At 42.1% G+C, this 22,272-nt stretch overlaps 1 long non-coding RNA gene across 2 annotated transcripts in view; it reads right to left on the reverse strand.

Annotated features, from left to right (window-relative positions):
* Nucleotides 1-951: 951 nt before the first annotated feature.
* LOC121834099 overlaps nucleotides 952-22,272 on the reverse strand; it is a 33,745-nt gene continuing 12,424 nt past the window's right edge. The window contains exons 3-4 of one of the 2 annotated variants that reach the window (XR_006077042.1): nucleotides 6,176-6,702; nucleotides 952-1,580 (exon numbers count right to left, since the gene is read on the reverse strand). This is a non-coding gene — a long non-coding RNA (uncharacterized LOC121834099). Of the gene's footprint in view, nucleotides 1,581-3,455; nucleotides 4,068-6,175; nucleotides 6,703-22,272 lie in introns of those variants that run through there. The other variant, XR_006077043.1, reaches the window with a different exon arrangement.

Raw genomic sequence — 22,272 nt, forward strand, 5'->3', positions numbered from 1 at the left:
AAAAGAATTGATACTATTTGCGAGAGCTACTGGGTCGACCGCAACTAAAGGAAAAAAGATAATTTTGTGATATAAATAAACAAGTCTGCACAGTACATTTATCTCATATCAAATAATATGTACCTATTGAAACTTCGAGTGCTCGGACTGAATGTTCCTTCGGTAGAGCCCAGTTTGTTTGTTTACTTTCACTTGGGTTGTAGTTCTTAGACTTTGGACTGTAACACCTTTAACCCCCCTCCTTCCTTATTCCTTAATAAAAACAACTTTGAATTTTGTTGTAGTACAATTTTTTGTCTGATATAGGCCGCTAATTAAAACTTAATGACGTGTCCACGTGAGGGAAACTTTGTGTACACCATCAGACTCATCACTTTTTCCACCTTCTGGAAAGCGCTAGCCTAGAAAAACGTTTTCTATCTGTGTGCGGACCGTTCATGAATCCTTGAGGGTGTCCTAAGAAGGTGCGAAGCTGGATGAGTGTTGCCCCGTGAGCGTCTTCTCATACCTGGTGGTGTTAGTTCTGAGAGCACCATAAGATTGGGGGCAAAAGTCGCACCACCGTCCGTCCTCCCCTCCTGGTCCGACTTCCATGGTTGCCAATGGAATTCGGCTCCTCGAAATAAGAGCTTCGCTCCCTTGTCCTGGCAGTCCGTTCTCTGCCATTCGTAGTCGAATGCTGCGTGGGCATTTTTTGTTAGGCGTGAAGGTCAAGTTTCCGTTAGTTGCAGGCTCTTTTTACATATACTACACTAACAGAGAAGCCCAACCAGAACAAATTTAAGGAACAAGCAAACAGAGACACATCGTGGAGATAAAGTAGAGAAATTCAGGGGTTTACATTCGCATTGCGGTGTAATTCCCAAGGTAAAATAATGATATCACGAAAAAACACGAACATGATAACTGTAAAAGAACTTGTTGTTGGGATAGTTGGTGTTGACTGTATTGAACCATGCATGTTAAAAGCGCTAAAAAGACGTACACAAGATAGAAGAAGCGCTTGTGTTTGTCTTCTATCTTGTGTACCTCTTTTTGGCGCTTTTAGCCATGGTTGAATGCATGATAACTGGATACTGAATATCCTGAAAAAGTCGATTCTAAAAAACGCACGTGAACCAAACATAAAAGTGATAATTCTCTATTAAGCACGTGAGTCAAAGGTTTGACTTCACCTTTAAACATGCGGTAAGCGAGTGCGTCCAAATAGACCCACACGAATCGAGGAAGACACAACTGGGTACGATAAAGGAGCGTGGTTTAGTTACAACGCTCCTGCTTCGTAGTGCTGAAAAAAGGCGGGCATGCTAGAAAAGCAACAACTGTACGGTGTATCACCGCCCTATAGGTTCTGAGAATTACAGGTCAACAAAACGAACATGCATGCTGTGTCGGCGAACAAAGGTAGGGAAGATAATGGAAATGTTGCATGTAGTTTGCTGAGCTGAGGCCATTCCCTATTTGATCCGACTAGTCGGTCCCATTCATCTGGGGAAAAGCGTAGCCGAAAGGTCTGGCACTGCCATAGGTTGACCTGGCTGGCCGTCTTTCGTTACGAGAGGATTTCCGGATAGTTCGTCCTGCAAGGTTCAGAAGAATGAAGATTAATAAACAGTCGCAAACACAAAGTTATGATACCTGGGCTAAAATATCATCACATTCAATGAGCAAAACTAAAACTGAAGGGCACCAGTGCTGGAAATTGGTCTAGTTGGCTATTCACTACTTGAGTAAACTGCACAGTAAATGATCACGAATTACGACGCAGAAACGAGAAAAAAATAATCCAAAAACCTGGAAAACGCGCATTTGCAGTACAGTTCAAGAAAATAAAGAACTTAAGGCCACTTTTGAAATTAAACAGGGAATAGATAATGCCAACGTTTGTAAGTTTGGAGTACCTGCGAGAAATTTCAGTCTGAAGTACGCGAAAAAAAATAAGTCCTATGTGACTATACCATTTCCAAGTGTGAATGTTTTGGCCAAATACCACTGACCATTTTGATTTCCACGAGAGATGTTTCATTATATATGCAGCTTCAAACCGCTAGGAAGGAGGAACATGTTTGTAGGTTCCGTCAGTGCTGCATCCACGCGTCTAATTCTATCATTTATAAAATGATATGCAGTGTAGATCAATCAGTCATCCTCGCGTTTTTCCAAAAACGATCATAAGCGGGGCTCACTTAGGAAGAATTGGTTTTAGCTAAGATACTTGGTTCACGTTGACGAGTTCCCCTGAGACCCTCATGGGTAAAGAGCCCTTTTGATTATACCGAAGTTGACTACAAAACGTTATAAGTTAGTTAATTGATGACCAGTATAAATTGATCACCACTGATCACCAACGTAAATTATGCAATCCCTTTTGCAACACAAAACTTTTTTTATATATTTCTTCCGACTCAAGACAAGCTTAGAGTGGCTTTCCCCTTGTCATCGTCCCACTAAAAAGAAGCTGAAACACATCGTCCAAAACAAAAATGAGATAGAGGTTGATTCCAGCGTAGTTTTATCCCGTAAATCTGAATTTTGGGTTCGTTTTCCCCGAAGACCTTAGTAAACGTGAGGAAAGTCGAGAAACCTCCGACCAGTCGTTACGTCATAGGAGGATCTTTCGGCCTACAAGCTCGCGTCGCACGTGTGGCAGCTCTAGCAATTGCAAGCTTGCCACTCCCCTGCACTGGCACCAGTCGTGACATCTTTTTCTGACTTTTCTTTTTTTTAAATAACAAAAGTGCGCGTGCATATCTTTGATAGGCCCTGGAGATGCTCGAAAGTGGCGATTCCGAAAACTCCTTTCATGACTGCACGCTGCGGGAAGGAGGGGCTTCAGCGGTACTTTGAAAATGATTTTCTGGACTTCCTGGAGGCCAAATTGAGACGATTTAAGTGTATTTACTCAAATATAAAACCGCTTCAGCTTCACTTTAAAGACGTCTCATCTTCAAGATCGCCGTCGCTGAACACTTTTCTAATCCTTCATTAGCAGCAGAGGCTGGTTGCACTATCTCTCCACGGGGCGCGGTGCCGCCGGGGCCGAGATGCGCTCCGATGGCAAACCGAAACTTAAAAACCCTTCGAATGTGTGCGGTTTTTTAGAAAGCCGTAAAATGCTTCGCGTGCCTTCTATCGTTCTGCAATTTGTTGATTTAGTGTTTTTCGATGATGCTGAGCAATTTTCTAATTGAAACCATGCCCTTAAACACAATATTAAAAAAGTTAATGACGCAAAAATAATTAACAACTGAATTATCCTTGACTTTAATAATTTTCCCAAATGGGCCCCTGACCCACGACCACGAGCACACCCGACCGGACATTGGGAGGCCCAGAGTCCTGGCTCCGCCGTTTTTTAGCTTTCGGCGGGTTCCTGAAAACTTCAATTCTTTGATTCATTGGGTTAAGTATGGTTCATTCATCTGCACATATTCGTTTATATATATATATATATATATATATATATATGCCTTTCGAACGCCTGGCCTCCAGCATGCGCCCCATGCCCTTTCACTGCACGCGCGCGCTCAAAGTGCACGAACGCCGACGCGTTTTCAAGGGTATACAGGAGGCTCGCGCTGGAGGCGGGACAACTGACGTTGCTTTCTACCGTTGTCTCCTTATCAGAAACTATTTGGAAAGAAACTTTTGACATATCTACTCAAGATATACTATGTTCAAATAAAAAATCCACAGAAAGTCTCTAGCTTTCCTAATGACACTGGCTACAGGGAGTGAACTGAACATTTTCAACACGAAGTAAACATAACTGCAGTCATCCTGATGGCACTGTCAACAGGATGTCAGCAGAAAAAAAAAATCAACGTAGAGTTGATTCGGTGGTCAACAGGTTTTTGTTTGACTCAGCTAAAGAAAACCATCAGAAAAGTTTCAACAGAAAATGAAACAAAATCTGTTTACCATGTCAACATGAAGTCAAAGTCAAAAGAAAGTAATCAGAGTCAACAAGAAGTCAACACGTTTTCAATAAAATGTCAAAAAACATATTTGTAAGGGAACCAGCCGCTGCGCTGCCGGTCATAAGTAGTCGCCAGTGTTTTCAGCATCTGCGGTTAAAAGCATGGCAGGAAGAAATGTGTAAACTTGCCTTTACTTGAGGAAACAATAAATTAAACACACATATGGCACATGTTTCACCATTTTAGAAATAAGACTCCACCTCCAGACATTTTTACATTATAAAGCAAAAGTAAGAGACACTATTCAATTGGTCCGCGTTAAGACATACTTAGTTGGATTATACAGTTTACATAAATACATGTGCGAAAGCCTCCAATAGCCTTTGAAAGAAGGGGAAGAGGCGATTGGTCGCAAAGGTAAGGCAGACAATGAAAAGTTCGCGCGTAGCAGGTTCAACTGTAGTTATCTCATTTGATCTGGCTCTGTGCCACTTGTGTGAAGATAAAATGTAGCACAAAGTCCCTGCACCGCTGAAAGGGGACTTGGCGGGTGACAGGCCACCTAAAGGAGCGAAATGTCGTTCACATCTGCGTCAAAATTCCTGCCTAGTTTGTTCTGCAAGGTTTAGAAAGACGACGGTTAATGAACAGTAAAAAACGGAAAGCGACAATACTTGTTTGTACCTTTCACTACGCATGTTCAACAATACTAAAACTGGGCACTAAATTAAAAAAACAAAAAAACAAACAGGTATGTTAGTGAGGCATGAAGGACTAAATTTAAGCTTTACATTTGAATAAGATGATTATGCACTGATCACCCCAAGCAGGTAATATTCAGAGCCAACCTACCGAATCGGTACATGAGATTTATCGTCCACTTCAACCCCTGATATATAATGCTGTGATCGAAATCCTGTTGTCGTGAATTTGACACGCCGTATTCCGAAAACACGATTAGTATTAAAACCTGGTTAGGGGCTGAGGCGTATGAAGCGGAGACTAGTGACGTCTCAGATTAGTGAGGGTGAACGGAGTATAGCTGCATTTGCGTCTTCGGGTGTCAGTCATCCCAGCTGTTTTTTTTCTTCTTAGAAGTAGTTTAGATTTTGATGTCTGAAGTGTGAATCTTCTTTCCTTCGTCATTCTGCACTGCCTTGGCCGTCCATTAAAGAGACACATCACGTATGAGTTGAATAAATTGGTGTGTTTTCTTGCTGAGGAACAGCCTTGGGTGGCTACTTCTTCCGGTTCATGGCTCCAGTCTTAAACAACAAGACAACAAGGCTGAAGAGGCAGCGGTGGCTCCAGAGTAGAATGCCTGAATTTTGCTGGGTGTCCCTCACAGAGGGGTGATAACTCTTCCGTCTGCTTACGGAGTCTCCACCTTGTTTTTAACCTTTTATGAGGTCATCACGCTGTTATTGTCATTGAACATTACCACTCGTCAAAAAGGCACCGGGTAACCCCGAGAACACGCAGCGTTACAAATTACATCAAGGATGCGTTTGTTTTCGGCGTCCGTCAGGAGGGAGGAGGCATACTGGTGGCCGCAGTAGGGAAAAGGGGGCACTTGCCCTCCCAAAGGATGTCGCTACCCTTGCAAGGTGAAGCCAGCAAGCAACATTGAGGCACTCTACTCCCGAGCCATCCACAACGATTGCTTTACGGCGATATAGCTTTACGGGCAACACTTTTCTGAGATTTCGGCGGGGGTCGGTTGCCTTGTGGTCTAACGGGTCTCAGCCCGCAGCGTGGAGAGAAAGCTTGCGTTGCAGAAACTTATGGGTTCGTACCCGTTCCGATCTGGATGAGTTTTGTACCTACACGCGTTCGTGCAATCGCTACTGCGCGATGCACGTTAAAAAAACCAGGGTTAGCGGTTGAACTGCACTGGCTAAATTTCGCACATCAGCGAACAGACCAGTTACGCCTTGCGGCGTACTAGTATCAAGGCTACATAAGCACGCAAGCAACACAATTTTAAATTCTTACTTCGTCCGCTATCGTCGTCGTTACGGAAAAAACTTCTCCCCGCCAGTACGCGAGGTCAGGGTTTTCTCGTCCGCCATGCTGCACGGAGATCGTTTAACCCCGGAATCCCCACGGCCGTTATACCAGTCATCGGAGAAGGGCGACCAACGGTCCCCACATCCCCCCTCCTGAAAATGTTTAATAAACCTACTTGATAAAAAAAAAAAAACAAAAAAAAAACGGCTTTGATACAAAAATAAAAAAAGGAACAGTAGGCTTACCCGAGCCCAAAGGGGCTCGAAGTCGTCGTCCCTGCCCAGTGGTCTACAGGCCACAGCAGGTCGAGGTCAATGTCCACGTCGACCAGATCCTGTATTCCGCTGGGCCCGACCTGTACTTCGGTGAGCGGCGCTGGCGGTCTCGGTGGAACATTTTACATATACCTTTTTTTTTTTTTACATTTTTTTGAGTGAGAGCTAGAATGAATAAAAATATAATGTGTCTCTCTACCTGAACCACCGAACAATATAACAAGTTTAAACCAATTAAAAATAAATAAATGGGGCCTACTAATGCCAAAAAGAAAATTTTAATATAAGAGCCAATTCGCAAAGAAAAACAGGAGATACTACGAAGCCACAGTTATTGGAATGGACCTGAAAAGAGTCAGTGCGGGCGTTTACTTATAAAAAGAAAATTATTTGTACGTATCTATACCTAGGTTTGGGGGGGCTTGAGAGCAAAGGAGGCTTCGTGTCTCCTAGCTGGTGGACGACGGCGACAGAGGCTTGTGTTCATGATGTTTATTCTGAAAAGAAGAATATTTCGTATAACTATTATTTTTTTTAATTTTATTTATTTTTTTATACTTAGGAGGGTCGGAGGATAAAATAGTGGTATATTAATATTAATGGAGATAAAGTATTTCTCAAGTACTTTAATTACCTGTTCAGTATTTGTCATTATTTAAAGAAGTTGTGATTGAAAGCTCAGGTTGTGTTTGAAAAATCCTGTCTTTTCTATTATTTTTTTAACTTTTGTTTTACCTTTCATGGTGCTGGGCGGAGTGTCCCCTTTCAGATATATAGATATATAGATAGAGGTATAAGCGACGTGGAAATCTAAGTTTGAAGATAAATATTTCAAAATTGTTTCTTATATTTAATTTTTTCTTTTACTTTGTAAATGTACTCCGACTTCAAATTTTAGGAGAACAGAATGAAATAGTTTATCTCCTTAACATAATATGAAGCAGTTAGGTTGCTTGGACCGCTCAATTTGAATATCAATATTTTATTTTATGTATTCCTATTTTATGTTTTCATTTTACTTATTTAACTTGAAGTATTTGATATATTAATTCGTTCAATTTTTCAGGAGTGATATTTATATTTATGCTTTCTCTTACATATTAAGATATTTGTAACACTATTTCATTGAATCTTTTAAAAATGGTCTTGATATTTTATGTTTTGAAATCGATATAGTTATCATATTTGTTTAACTTGGAAAGAGTGATTTCAACATGTAGTAACCAGTTAATTCATATAGATGATCTCACTTTCTTCACAAAAGCAATAGCATTAGATGTATTTTTTTTTAAAGCTAAAGGAAGTTAGAGGTTACAAATCTTGTCCACACCTACCTACCTAAGAATAAGTAGGTCATCTATGCATGCAACACGCTGTTGGTCACACCTATCTGTTTTTTTTTTTTTTTTGTGTCTGTGGTTTTATCCACCTTTTCATGTCCTTTTTATAGCTGTGGGTTTATCCAACGCACATTATACATGTTTTTTTCCTGCGTTTCCCATCTTGCCTTTTTTTTTTCAAGTTTTTTTTTTGTTATTTCTTAATTCTTGTTTTTTCCTGTATTATTTTTGTGAAAGTGTGTTAAGTGACGAAATGATGGGCTTATGTTGTGATAGACTTACCCCGTTTTATTAAATGTGTGGGGTTGGAGTCGCTCTCTCAGAGGGTTTTCCTTAATTATTTAGTTATATTAGATTATTAATTATTGTTTTATCATGTCCACCATTATTTCCAGCTTAGAGATTGAATGAAGTAATTATTGTTTTTGTGCAGTATTTAGATTTCAAATATTTAATAAATTAGCCTTTGTTCGTAGAGTCGGACAAAGTGAAAAAGTAATGGTTTGTATGATTACATTGCACGCTACAAAAACATCTATTGTGATTTTTAATATTAAATCTAACAAAATAAAATGGAAGTCTGCTATGATTTGTTAATGATTGAGTTAAGTAATATGTTGAAGGAAAAAATGATGAAATGCTGTATGTTAACCGGATCCATTGGATAAGTGCACTTTCTGTTCCCTGGCTCCCATTGCCACTGAGCGTTCCATAAACCATTAACTTTTTAAAATTAGTTGTTTTTTGACGTATTGTTTTGATAGTTTAAAAGGTAAGTAGACACCATGGTATCTAGCAAATGATGCATATTGATTACCTAAATTATTGCCTATATTCCCATGGTGAATTTTAACAAAAAAAAAATTAGGGTTGCACTGTGCATTTAAGGTTCTCAATTTTTTTATTGTATTGATTATTTCATTTGGATTAACAGGGTATTCATTGCTTGTAGGACTGATAAACTATCTGTGAAAATATTACAGCCTCGGGTTGTTTGTATAATTATTAAGTATTCGATTGATTTCAGAATAGCTACTGCTTCTGCTTCAAAAATGGTGTTATGGTTATTTAGGGTATATTTTCCTATTTTTAAAATCCCTCCATTAAATTTTGTTATGGCAAAAGCTGCACCGACTGTATTTAAACAAATTGAAACATCTGTGTAAATGTTGAATGTATTTATATTGCTTTGGAAGGCGGTAAGATTGTGTATTCTATAATCTATAGAGAATCTACTGCTAGGGTGCACGGCCCATAAATTAATGGGATATTGAGTATTTTGTGGTTGCAAGAACTAGACTTTAAATTCACTGGCTTTCCTCTCTTGAAATATGTTAAACATAAAAATATCTAAATCCAAAGTTTACGTTATTGGGCGAATATTACATAAAACAGGTAAAATAATAGTTGAAGTAGTTCAATATGCTTGCCAGATTTTGAATAATGGAATTCTTTGAACATAGATTATTTTACTTTTGAAATAACTATTGTATTCTTTTTTCCACTATACACGTACCCCGTATATTATGTAACGTTCAATGTATTATAGGTAAATTGTCCTCAGTTGTCAAAAACTCAGTCATTATTGCACAGAGGAGAATCGAGCTAAATTAAATCTGTGTTTAAGTACTTTATTACATATATAATTTGCATGCGGAATAAAAGGTAAATGAGTATCAAAAATGGTGCCTAATATTTTTAATTCCTCCTTGAATTTTAATTTGGGGTGGATAAGTTTAATTTGGGGAAGGTGCGTTTGATACTTCCTCGATCAATTAATAAACAGCAATAATTTTCGGAGTTAAAGGTTAATTTTCTCTCTGTAGCCCATTGTGTGATATGATATACAATATTCTCTGAGCGCGTTTCAAATTCCCGGCGCGAAAATCCCTCTACAACCAGCACCATATCGTCTTTAAATGCCCGGATATAATTATAGATAGGAATGGTGGTATTTAATAAATCATGTGTTATGATATTCCATGACAATGGACCTAGGGGAGAACCTTGTTGACATCCTAAAGTTACTTTTTTGTTATTGGATTGTGTTCTAACTTATAATAAATAGTTTTGTCTTTAAGAAATGAATGAAGTAGGGAGTATAAATTACGTGGACAGTTATGTTTCTTTAAAAATTCTAGAATAATGGCTAGCATACAGTCAAACGATCCTTGAAAATTCTATAAAATTATTGTAAAAATATTGTGATGGATTTTAAGTTTATCAAGGTATTGAGTTAAGTGATATAATGCCTTGGTGGAAGATCTGTTGTGGGTAAAGTGCTAGGGCTGGGAGTCAATTAAGAATTTTAACCCGATTAATCGCCACCCTTTAATCGATTAACTAATCGATTAATCGGTTGCGTTGATTTTTATAAATAATATATTCAAAAGAATGGGCAACAACTCGTCTTGCCTCTAAAGACTTATTTTACTCTCTGGTACACGGCGCGAAGGACATTTAGAATTGAGGATACATATAGTTCAACGATTCAAAGACATATTTTTGCTCCAGCCCCGAAAACAAAGAAGTTTGTCCATATTGTCCGAGAGGAAGACAAGAAGCCAGGCCTTGGGCGATGCTCTCTTCTTTTTTCAGAGAAAGAGGCAGTCAGCTTTCCGAGGAAGAGGGGGCCGGTCAGGGTGGTGACGACCGATGTTGATGTTCGCCCAATGCAAGTCCCCGGGAAGTCGAATAAGAAGAAAAAAAAAAGAAGTTATTCGATCCCGCTGGACACATTACGACGTTGGTTGGTTTACGATGGCCACTGTGGCCACGTTTATTTCAAAACAAGACGATAACAAGTCAACAGCAATCTACAAGACAAAACTCCCAAAATTAAAACCCATGCTTTAGTCCCCCAGTTTCAAGAGCCGAATCCCCCTGAGAATCCTCTCGGCACCAGTTTTGCGGAGTTGGCACCGGAGCTGGAATGATTCCGGAATCATTCCGCATTTTCACGACCCCGGAATGGAATGGCGGCAACATTGAGAATGGAATGGGAATGGAATTAGGTGCCTTTTGCCCGGAATGAAATGGGAATGGAATAGGCACGGTTATTCTTTTTCTTTTTTTTTTTCTTTTTAGGGTTTACGGTCAGCTAAATTGAGCCAGTCAGCGAGTCAGTTGCTCAGAAATAAAATGAGAGGGAAACTGCTAGCCCGTGTAAAGCCATAACAAACTTATACGCAAAAAAAAAAAAAAAAGCAATACAAAAAAACAAGCGTCAAAGCAAAGGGCAAAGGGGGAAAGGAGGGTAACAGTGGCGCCTTTTACGGACGCGCAGGCGTCGGACTTCGATGGCGTTACACGAGAGCGAAACAAGAAACCAAGCACCAAGCAAAAGAAAAGGGAGCGGCAAACAAAGAAACCGGCATGCACAGCTGCTCATCGTCCTTCTTGTCATGCTTTTTTGTTGTTGTTGTTGTTACGACGGTTTGTAGAATGCACGCGCGCGCACAGACTGAGATCTGTAAGCGGAAGCGACTCCTAACTCGCAGAGCTCTGGCAACTCGTTGACTCGGGCGCGCCGAAAGATGATCGGGTATTGTTTTCTTATAGTTCAAAGAGCGTTAATTGTTTAGCAGGCAGCCAACCTTGCTGCCTTCCACGTTCATTCGTGCGCACTCCTTTGAAGCGCGAAATGGGGGTTTGCTTCAGCATTAAAACAAAGCGAGATTCACTTCCTCTTCTCCTTTTGCGCTTTGCTCCAAAGCTTTTTTTTTTTTTTTTTTTTTTTTTTTTTATATATCGCATTTGTAGTGCGAGTCCGCCTTTTACTTGCTCTTGGTTCCGATGCTTGTTTTCTGTGTTATGTGTTTTAGTGTGTTGGGGTTACACGGTATCCCGCTTATTTCCTTCGACTTTAGTCTCTGCATACTTCGTTTCACCTTGCGATGGACCGCTACGGACCCTACGAGTCACCCTAGGCAATCCAGCACCGTGAGCGGGACTGCAGGGTCACGTGACACTCAGAAGGCACTGGATTGGTTTCGATGGCTCTCGTGCTGTCTGTTGAGGTCCTTCGTAAGGTGAAGTAGACTATCGTCACCGCTCTTGGTGTGACCGAACTGACTAGACCTGCAGAAAGACCGTCCCGCGCCAGACGAGGCGGGACCGTTGCTGTGGGGGCAACTGAGAAAGAGAGGGGGGTGCTTGCTGCCACTGAGGTTTTGGCTTCCGCGCTTCTCGGCTGTCCGGGCTGCATTCGTGCTCCTTGTCCTGGACCCTGTTTGAGGCGGTGAGAAGTCAGTTGGAGGGTGTTGTTGAGGAAACACGGGGAATGTCAATTCGAACGGTGCGGTATTACCCCGTTAATTGTATCTTGATGTGAACAACGCGAACAACCGACACCGAGGTAGAAGAATGAATCGGTTGGTACCGTCCGCTGCTTGAACCCGCCTCTCGATCAGCGCGAAGAGGACAGATCGAGTCTGGGCATCGTGGAAGACATTTTTCGACATTAGTTGTGAAGAAAATAAACAAGCTGCACGCTGAAAGTTGTGCAACAAAACTATACTCGGTGCAGTCGGCGTATATCATCGAACTTTATTCGCCATATGAAGAGGAAACACGAGAATGAGTATGCAAAGGGTGGAAAAGGGCAGGCGAACCAGCCAAAAATTGAATTGAATATGATAAGAAATATCGAGATTCGTAAAGCAAGCCTTGAGTTATGCGTTTTAAAACAGCTTTCGTGACCTATACGGTAGTAATGCAAAACTATCGATAATTTGACTATGGATAGTTTTTCCGTAACTATCAATAGTGTCGCAGAACTAACGATAGTCAACTATCGATAGCTTTTCGATAGTCGACTATCGAGGGTTTACTACGGTTGATCGAATGCCATTTCATCGAAGCAAGTTTTAGAGAAAGGACACGTTTTATCGAAGCCTGGTTTAGAGAAAGCAGAGCCTCAGTTTAGGGAAACGCCGTTTATTGAAAAGGGGACGCTTTTTAAAAAAAGGCTTTCCTACTTCTCGCGTGTATCACTGGCGGCTGTCCCACGGCCCCAACCATAATACCGATGGCAGCTGTGCTAACGCTCCTGTTTGCGGTGCAAGTGTTACGTCTCGGCGCGTGTCACGTATTTCGTTCTTTTTGCAAATAAATCGCCCATTCATCATACTCGTTTAGTGCAAAATATGATACGCATTTTTCAAGACTTAACGCACAATAAGAAAACAAAAAGTGCAAGTTTCGATATTTTCAAAGACATACCTCTATGCATTCCAAGTTTCTAGACTGAAAATGCATCCAAGACGCGTTCTTATTTTTATTATTGAATAGATGAAGGACTTGTCTAGTTCCGTGCATACGTGTTTTTCTTAATTAGTGCCCTCACATTTTTTAAAAATATTTATTCAAAAAGAGCCTTTTTTATGCGATTTTAAAGTATCGTAACTCAGTTTCCCATCATAAAGCCGCAACTACATTTAAGGGCATGCTCCTAGTAAACATAGAAACTCAGCATACAAACAAAAAAGAAGTGCAACGCCAGCAGTTTTTTTGTAAACACAACTTGATTGTGATAAATTTTCAAAGAATTCCCTTAACGCGTTCTTGGTTTTCTCAGACAGTGTTCTGGCATCTAATCTATTTTTTTTTAATTGTATGCTAGAGGAACTGAGCTGGTTCACTGCAAACGTGATTTTTTTGTATTCTTATTCAGATTTGTTTAAAATAATTTTAAATCATGGGACTATTTTGCGGCTCGACTCTGTACGCAAGAAACCGGCTTCAAAGAAGAGGATCGACAGCTATTTAAACAACGATTCTTTAATTAAAGCTTTTATCGTTCTAATGGAAATCACTTTCTATGATTGTAATTTTTTTTTAAAGCATACTAATTGTCCTAAATAATAAAAAAGAACCGGTGTTGTAGCAGACGACCCGCACTTGCGCCATCTTTTGAAAGGTGGCTGAAATTCGAGGTGGAGAAGTTCAGGCAAAGTGGCGCCGATTCTGTCCTTGATGCAGAGGATTCTTTTTTCAAATATTTTCTAGCGCTACTTCATCGTTCTTGCAATGAGTAAATAATATTGAGTAAGTTCTTGAAAACATCGATACTTCGTCTCACCTTGGCATGGACTAACTGCGAAGGCTGTGCAAGGGCGAGCAGGTAGCCTTGACTGCCTTGACTGTAGCACCCGCTGCACGAGCGCCCATGCAGCCGTCGAAGCTTTATCCATAGCAACTAGCTCGCGCTTTTAGCATGCGCGGCTAACAATTGTTCATGCTAAGATGAGACGAAGTATATACTCCGTTTCACCTTATGTTGTACCGCAGTGAAGGCTGGAAGCGCGAGCTCATAGCGTTGACAGCTGCCCTTACTGCACGAGAGCTTGTGCCGCCGAGATCTGCCCCAGAGTAGTGTTCTAGAAGGTGTAGTCGCAAGAGCGGCGCCCACTTACAATGAAGCGCGTGAAGACGGTCGACGTAGATACCGCGAGTGGCGCTGGAGTTCTGTGGGAGAATTAATGGCACGTGTGCGATGAACGAAGAAGACGACGAGGGTGACGCGGTACGCTTCTCCAAAATGTAGCACCGCAGAACTTCTTTCGCAGCTATTAAGCCTGCAGCCCAAGTGATAGCGTTGCTGAACGATGTGTCAGTACTGGGGGGGGGGAGTCGATATTGATTAAATAATCTCCCTCAAAACACGGGAATATTTCACGTAGAGGATAGCACACACTCTAGAGACATTAGTCCAAAGATAGAACTACAATTTACTATACACAGTAAATATTTTAACACCCAAAATCGTGTTAAAAGGGTGTTTGTTTTAACCAACACCCTTCCTATACCCTTCCTACACCCTTTTTACATGATTTTGAGTATTGGTGAGTGTAACAGGGGTGTACGACAAGGCTTACACCCTACATACACCCCTCTTACACCCCTATCACACCCACTATTTGAAATATGCTCAGGAAACCGTGTTAGAAGGGTGTAGGCACTCGTCGCAACACCCCCCGTTCATAACGTGTAGAAAGGGTGTGATGGACTTATATGATTTCAAGGAGTCGGAGTTAATCACGTCGAAGAAACCCTTGTCTACGAGAGGAACCAGTAAGGACATCGTGACATTGATTGATCGTCATCGCCGTATAGCAGCATGTGCCCCAAATTGAGGAGCTAGCTATGAAATGAGTCGAAAAAAAAAATGTCGCCTGCATTAGCAAGCTCGAATTCTAATCTAATATGTACTTTAAGCGGTGGATTTTATACTTTGTGCAATACCAAGACGTAGCTCAAATTGCTTGGAATTATGTAGCGATGCATCGGTCCGCGTCCCGTCAAAACTTCAGGACATCAACGAGAACGTGCAAGAATGCGCGTCACATTAATCTTACACAAATCCGCTTTCCCCTCTGTTCGGTCAATATCATTGTCATCGACGCCGTTTTTCTTCACGCCAGAGGAGAGGCCATTAATTCCTACCGGTGTTTGCCCGAAAACCCGGCGCAAACGACGATGAGCAGTGCTCTATGCTTCCGTCCCCGGTAAGTGGTTAGCGGACATCCACACACTTTTCATTCACACGGAGTGAGACGGGCGTAATGTTGATACTGTCGATTACACCCATGATTTTATAACCGTTCATGTTTATTGCTTTGATGAAACGGTTGCTGATGTACGGCGGTACCAACATTGAATATAATTAATCGCCACACAAAGGCGCGCATGATTAGAAAGTGCTAGAGAATGTTTTTTGCAACTCCGATCGAACTCTTCGTCCGAGAGGAGCCAAAAATTACGTGTCGCGCGTGCATCAGTTTTATCAGTTCAACTTCGATTTAAAAAATCACCTCCGCTCGCAAAAGGTGACCGAAGACGTGTAAATATACAGCCCAGGCAACACACCGTATGTCGCCGATACTGGATCTATTGGAAAAGATTGTGCCCACACCATTTTGGTTTTGCCAATATTTAACGAATGGGATGAGTCGCGCCAACGATATCCTGACATAACGTGCGTTATGTCAGGATATCGTTTTTAGTTGAGTGTTGAGACTATAATGCGTGAATCGGCTATGCCGGAGAGGTATTTCTATTTCTTGCTGCCTAAAATACGACGTTAAAAATAAAAAGATTAGCCAAAACGGAATCTGCTTGCTTTTAGTCCGAGAAGTCTTTCTCAAGCAAAAAGCGAGCAAATTCCGCTTCGCTTAATCTTTTTATTCATTTTCTTTTTAACTGCGCTGAAGCTTGGAACAAACAGTGGCGCCTTTTTTGGGGTAGCACAAACTCACCTGACTGAACCCCAATAAATACACTTCCAAATAAATGAAGAAAAAAAGGAAAGAGAAAGAAGGAATTCAAACACATAAACAAGACGACGATCAACGAGTTCTACCCAGAAAGCATAAGCCACTCCCCGGCTCCACACTTTTCGAAAGGGAACCGCCACTCGAACAACAACTTCAAGGTCCCACATACAAGGCGACCCTCCCTGTGCAGCCCAGGAGGCAGCAGAGGGAGATTAGCAGCTTGTCCACCCCCCTTTGACCTCTTCTTCTGATAAGCCTCCCCACTTTCTTTTGTGTCCGTGTGGCTGTGAGCGAGTGCGAAGGCCGCGTCTAGCGAATCAGAGGTGTGGAGCGAAACACGTGACCGCTCTCCGTAGGACAAAAACGGTTGGACGAACATTTGTCACGCGACTCGCTCTGACACGCTGATGGCTTACTGGGGTCATAGCCTTCGCCGTTTGCCAGTTTATGGTGAGTTGTAGGGACCACGTAAATCCGGTTTCCAAAAAGCGTCCGTCAGTGTTCTCTTTTTCGTGCAAGCAGGTCCTGACGAGTTCCATTTCGCGACCGTGGTTTTTCGTCGTGAACGGCCGGAATACATCTATGCCAACTTTTTCATCTATTGGCCATTTATTTCGTCAGAGTCTATGGAATTATTGTGCTGTGTTTGTTGGACGAGTTTCGACAAAGAGCTACTCATCGGCGGACGTGAGACTTCCGTTGAATGTGTTTGACCGCCTTCATCCCCGACATTGTGTTTGCGGTGTTTCGTGCTGCCCGAATCGGATTATGCATCTATCACGATAGAGAGCTGCTCATCGGTGACCGCGAGGCTTCCGTTGAATGTGAGCGACCGCCTTCATCCCCGGCATTGTGTTTGCGAATTGTTCTGTGCTGCCCGAATCAGATTATGCATCTATCACGGATTACATGAGATCGCTCTCTTATTTGTAAGCACTTTGCAAGCATGTTTGAAAACATGAACTGCCGCTTGCGTCCCAAGTAACTTCCGGTCGTTCCGTCTTTCCAAGCCTGTCGAGCTTTGCTTACGTCACCAGTGCAAGAAAGAATAAATGTCGCAAGCAGGGTTCTCCCCAGGAATTTCTGAGAGGTTGACTTTACCGGGGGGGGGGGGGGGGGGGGGTTAGAAAGTAACACCCCTTTTTAGGGTGTTAGACATTAATCACACCCCTTTTTAGGGTGTTAGAAAGCACACCCATGACTAAGGGTGCTAGAAATCACACCCATGACTAAGGGTGTTAGAAACATCACACCTTTATTCTAGGGTGTGAGAATATCACACCCTTTTTTTAGGGTGTCCGAAAAGCACACCCCTTTTTTAAGGTGCTAAGACTTACTCCCATGTCCTAGGGTGTTCTGTTACACGAATAAGGGTGCTCCCCATAGGACAAGCCATTTACACCAATAAGGGTGTTAAAATTTTAAGTGCGTACTCCCTTTCACTTTATGTTGTACCGCAGCGAAGGCTAGAAGCGCGAGCTCATAGCGTTGGCAGCTGCTCTTAATTCACGAGAGCGTGTGCCGCCAAGATGTGCCCCAGAGCAAAGAGCTCGCGCTTGTAGCCTTTCCTGCGGTAGATCATAAGGTGAAACAGAGTATACAGAACAACATTAGCAGTTGTTTCGCACCGCGAAAAGCTCCAGTCAAACAACAGTAGTAAGCGCCGAACAGCGCTGATGATGGGGCTGACGGGGGCGCGCTCCTAGGGCACAGAACAGCAGCGCCATGGTGTCGTCTACGCGCAAAATCTTCACAAAGTGGCCGCCGCTCTTGCCACTACAACCCCCTCTAGAACACTGTACCCAGAGCAAGGATCTCGCGCTTACAGCCTTTCCTGCGGTACAGCATAAGGTGAAACAGAGTATAGCGCCCATAAATAAGCTATTCAATGCTGCCTGCCATGTTCCGACACTACGAAAAGTGCAAATATTGAACACCATTTAATGGTGACGACGAAGCGGAATTTCTTTCCCCTCACTTCAAGATTTTTAGCAGACATTTTTTTTTAAGGTTCCAGCTTTGCAACCGCGCTGGTTCTGGTGTGTTCGTCTGTCGTGCATGTATTTGAGATTTTCAGTTTTAACATTACTCTGCTCTTAGACAACTTACGGGGAGTGTTGGCTGGTCCTTATGGACCAGCCACTGCAGCCAGTCATCGTGACTCAGATTTGAGGCTCAAGAAAAGGGTCTACTAAACCCCCTTTCCATGAAGTGCTCCATCAAAAGCGTTGCACATGTGCGAAACCTCACTAGGTCGCCTTTCTTTGGATTAATATTTATTTCATTTATTCAATTAAGAACAATGTCAGACAATCGAATTTCATGGTGTTGGTTTAATAATGCAACGACTCCAAGCTTCCAATTTGCGCTTTACACCAACCACGACTCTTGTCCTTTGCAACTAATTAAAAGCAGCCAGGTCCGACTTGCTAGAAACAGCGTCTCAGCTGGGAGTCCCAGACTTGGACGTAGTTCAACTACTCCACTCAAACTACTGTAGTTTAACTACTTTTCCGAGTAACTTGGTAACTTTCAATTACAACTCTATTTGGGTAATTAGTAGTTTAATTTAACTACGTTTTTCATGTAACTTCTACTCAAATTACTAACTACTTTCGAAATTTAATCCTATCTTTTTTTTCATCACAAAAATTTGAGTGCAGAAATAAATAAGACGCTGGCAGATTAAGTGGTATTCACGAACAAGGGGCCCCCTCACATTCCGTTCCCACGCACTTACACTCGGCAGCCCTAGTAACTGCATCACAGGCGTCCTTGGGCCAAGGTGGCGACGACGAGCAGCCAAAACATAACACCGGCGCGCACGAACGCAGTCAGAGATGCTTGACAAGCCTTGGTCGGGTGTTGACCTCATCCCGTAATGCACGCAAGCGCCGCGTTTCCAGCTGCAAACGTGAAAGAAGGGGACACTCCGAGGGTTGTTGTTGTTTTCATGGTGTGCCTTTAGTGAGTTCTGACTCAAGTGGTAGGTTCCACGGTAGGCGCCACTGGGATGACCTCGCAACTGGGCGCCTGTTCTCATGGTCGCCTCGTCGTCAGCGCATACTCCCTTGCAAAGCCGGACTCCCCCGCGCACAAACGCAGACACGGATAATCCGTTCATGGGAGCACGTTCCCCCTTCCAAGTGCAACTGTACGAGCGCCGATGCTTGTTCACGTAATCCTTCGCGCCCTTCCGACCTTCCACGCCAGGGAGACCTCCTCTTTGTTGAAAACGTTTTACTTGTCGGGGCGCGTCAGGATTAGGGATGTCGCGAACCACCCTAGGTTCGATTTCGAAAGGTTTCGATATTTGCGAAGCGAACTGAGGTTCGATTTCGAAAAATTTCGATATTTTCGTACCGACCGAGGTTCGATTTCGAAAAATTCGCAACTTTTGTCCACAGCGGAGTTTCGAATTCGAAAATTTCGAAGCTTTCACGGTTTCTAAAATTTCGAATTCGAATATTTTGATTATTTTTTTACTTCAGGTTCGATAAATTCGAAGATTTCGAAATTCTTTGTAAAAAAACTTCGAAAACTTCGAACGCTTCGAATTTTTATAGACATGAAGTTCGAACAATTCGAAGATTTCGAATTTCTTTTGGCATAAAGTTCGAAAAGTTCGAAAGTTTCGATTCTCTTTTAACGCTAAATTAAAAAAAAAAAAAACTTTGAAGATTTTGAATTTTTTTTAATCCAAGTTTTCAAAGTTTGAAGTCCGATTTCCAAGTTTTTCTACAGTTTCAGTTTCAAATAACGTTTTCACGACTCACTTGGTTTCACAAAATCAAGTTTAGAAAAGTTAGGGTGTGATATCTAGATTCTGCGAAGTTGGTCAGGCAATTAAATGAGACGACGAGTGTCCCGGACGTGCTAGAATATTTGCCAGTGCAGAATTGTGACCGCCAGCCCCCGGGGGAGGGGGGGGGGGGTTCTTTATTACGCAGTAGTGATTGCACGAACACACTGTTTTACGAGACTCATCCAGTACGAAACGGCCAGGGGCGAGCAGGAGGTTGAGGCTCAGAGAAACCTTGAAGCGACCTGGCAAACTAGCTCGCCACCCCTTGCACGCTGGTAGTAATCCGATCCGGTGAAGTTTATAATTGTACTGGAGGTTTATTTTCTGGGACGGAGGAATCGCCTCGCAAAAAGCACAAAAGCCGACACAACTCGAGGTCGAGAAGCGTTCTACCATACAAGTGGCGTCGGAAGAGGAAAAACGGGGGGAAAGAGGGCTGCGGGGGGGGGGGGGGGGGGGGCTTTAGTCTCCTTCTTCCTTTTGCAGGTATTTCGGACTGTTAAAGAAAACAATACGGGGAAAGAGGGCGTGGTCGAGCTTATTTTAAGCTGATATTATTTATGCATATGTATAGCTACTGTCGCTCTTCACTGCATAAAAGGTTGCGTAGATGGTCATTGTTAGAAACTCGTTGTCAGAAGGCACTGCTCGTCACATGCTTAGTGGTTCGGAAGTTCAAAGCTGTCTTTTCGACCTAAACACCCGTGCCGATAGTAACAAAAGAAAAAAAAAAAGAATAAATGCGGGAATAAAAAGCAGGAGAAAAAAAGAAAACTATCAAGAATTCGTCGGAAGTGTTCTATTCTTGCATATTCAGAGGTTCAGAACTTCGAAACAAGTTTCTTTTACCAAAATGTGTACAGGCTAAAAGAAACACGTCCCAGGAACGTGAAGCGAAAAAAAAAAAAAAAAAAAAGTTTTCTTTTAATGACGTGCTGAACTTGAACACTACTAGAAATCTTCTGCCATGAGTTAATTTATTCCTTAACGTGAAAAAACAATAAATATATTATTTCGTATTCTGCAGATGGCAATGATATGTACTGTCTGTGGTGTTAATTTAAATGCGATACCTCAAACAACTTAGACGAAAATAAATATCAAGTTTAGGTCATAATTGCATGCAGATACATGTTTGGACATTTCTTCGAAACTCACGTTGAATAACAATAATCACATCTTAAGACGGCACTTACCTACGCTATACATAGATCATTCTTAAAAAAAAAGTATAACATATCTACCATAAATAGCTCTGGCTGCAGAGTGCTTCAAATCTGGCACAAACGATAATCGTCAAAAACCCGTCGTCCGTCCTCGCCCCTTCGGGGATTTATTTCTTTAAACCTAAGCATGCCAGAACACTGAAATAAATGACATTGTCTTTCGTAGGGAACGCAGCACCGCGTGTAAAAGTTCCAGAAAAAAAATTACGAATGTACCCCACTACTTGAAATCAAATGAAACCGTCCGCCGGTCTTTCGAAGTTCGACGAACGTCGAACTTTTACCCTATAAGTTCGAAGTTCGTCGAACTTCTGACTTTTCAGAATTCGAAAGTTCGAAACTTTTCGAATTTTCTTGATAAATAAGTTCGAAAGTTCGAAATTTATCGAATTTTTTGGTCAGTCAAGTTCGAAAGTTCGACAAGCATCGAACCTTGCAGCGCAATAAGTTCGAAAGTTCGAAAAAGATCGAATTTTTTAGCGTAATAAGTTCGACGGTTCGAAAAGCGTCGAACTTCTTAGCTTAACAAGTTCGAAAATTCGACCTCTGTCGAATTTTACGATATAGAGAATTCGAAAAATCGAAATCTTTCGAACCTTTCGAACCGCTTGATTCGATCATCGAAACTTCGATTCGAAAAAAGTTCGCGGCATCCCTAGTCAGGATACCGTAGTCGCCGGCGATGATTTCGAGTCACCCTTGGGAGATCCTTTTGTTGGACCCAACGTCAAATGCGAAAAACAATATTTTTTTTGTTTTTTTTTAAGTGGCGTGGCTTTAACATTGCAACGAGAAGCGCAGTCGTCCGGATGATCTCATCGTCGTGGCGCGAGACTTGATCCCTTGACGGTGAGGTGCACTCGCTTGGCGAAATCTCGGAACGTCGTGAGAATGAAGAGGGGCCAGTCATAACAATCTCAATTTTCCGAAGAAAAAAAGGAAAGTTTGTTATAAAAGACCCTCTAGGCGAGGCAAGCCTCACATGTTTCGTCATGGACACCAAAGATGCCGACACTCGCTTACCCGACCCTGCACAGCCTGCTTTTGAAATTGAACGCTGTCTTTGCATCCAGCGCCACGGTGGCACGTCTCTTTAGCTTGACCGAAGACGTCATTAGAAGGAAAAGAGGAAAACTCTCCGATAACAACTTTGGAAGACAATTGCTTCGGCGAGCGAACAAACTATTTTGGAAGTCATGACTGCATTTATTTCCGGCTCGCAGGGTTTTTCACTGATCGAAACTTCTGTGCATTTTGCTGCCACAAAAACATAAAAAAGTAACTTCGAAAGTAACTTCAAAGTAATTCGCTACTTTTTTACAGCAGTTAGTAGTTTATTCAATTACTATTACAAATGCGTAATTTCTACTCTACTTCAACTACTTTTGGCGTCGATACTCAGTAACTTAACTTAACTACC

The sequence above is a fragment of the Ixodes scapularis genome, unplaced genomic scaffold (genome assembly GCF_016920785.2).
Source record: "Ixodes scapularis isolate PalLabHiFi unplaced genomic scaffold, ASM1692078v2 ptg000494l_1__unscaffolded, whole genome shotgun sequence".
NCBI lineage: Eukaryota > Metazoa > Arthropoda > Arachnida > Ixodida > Ixodidae > Ixodes > Ixodes scapularis.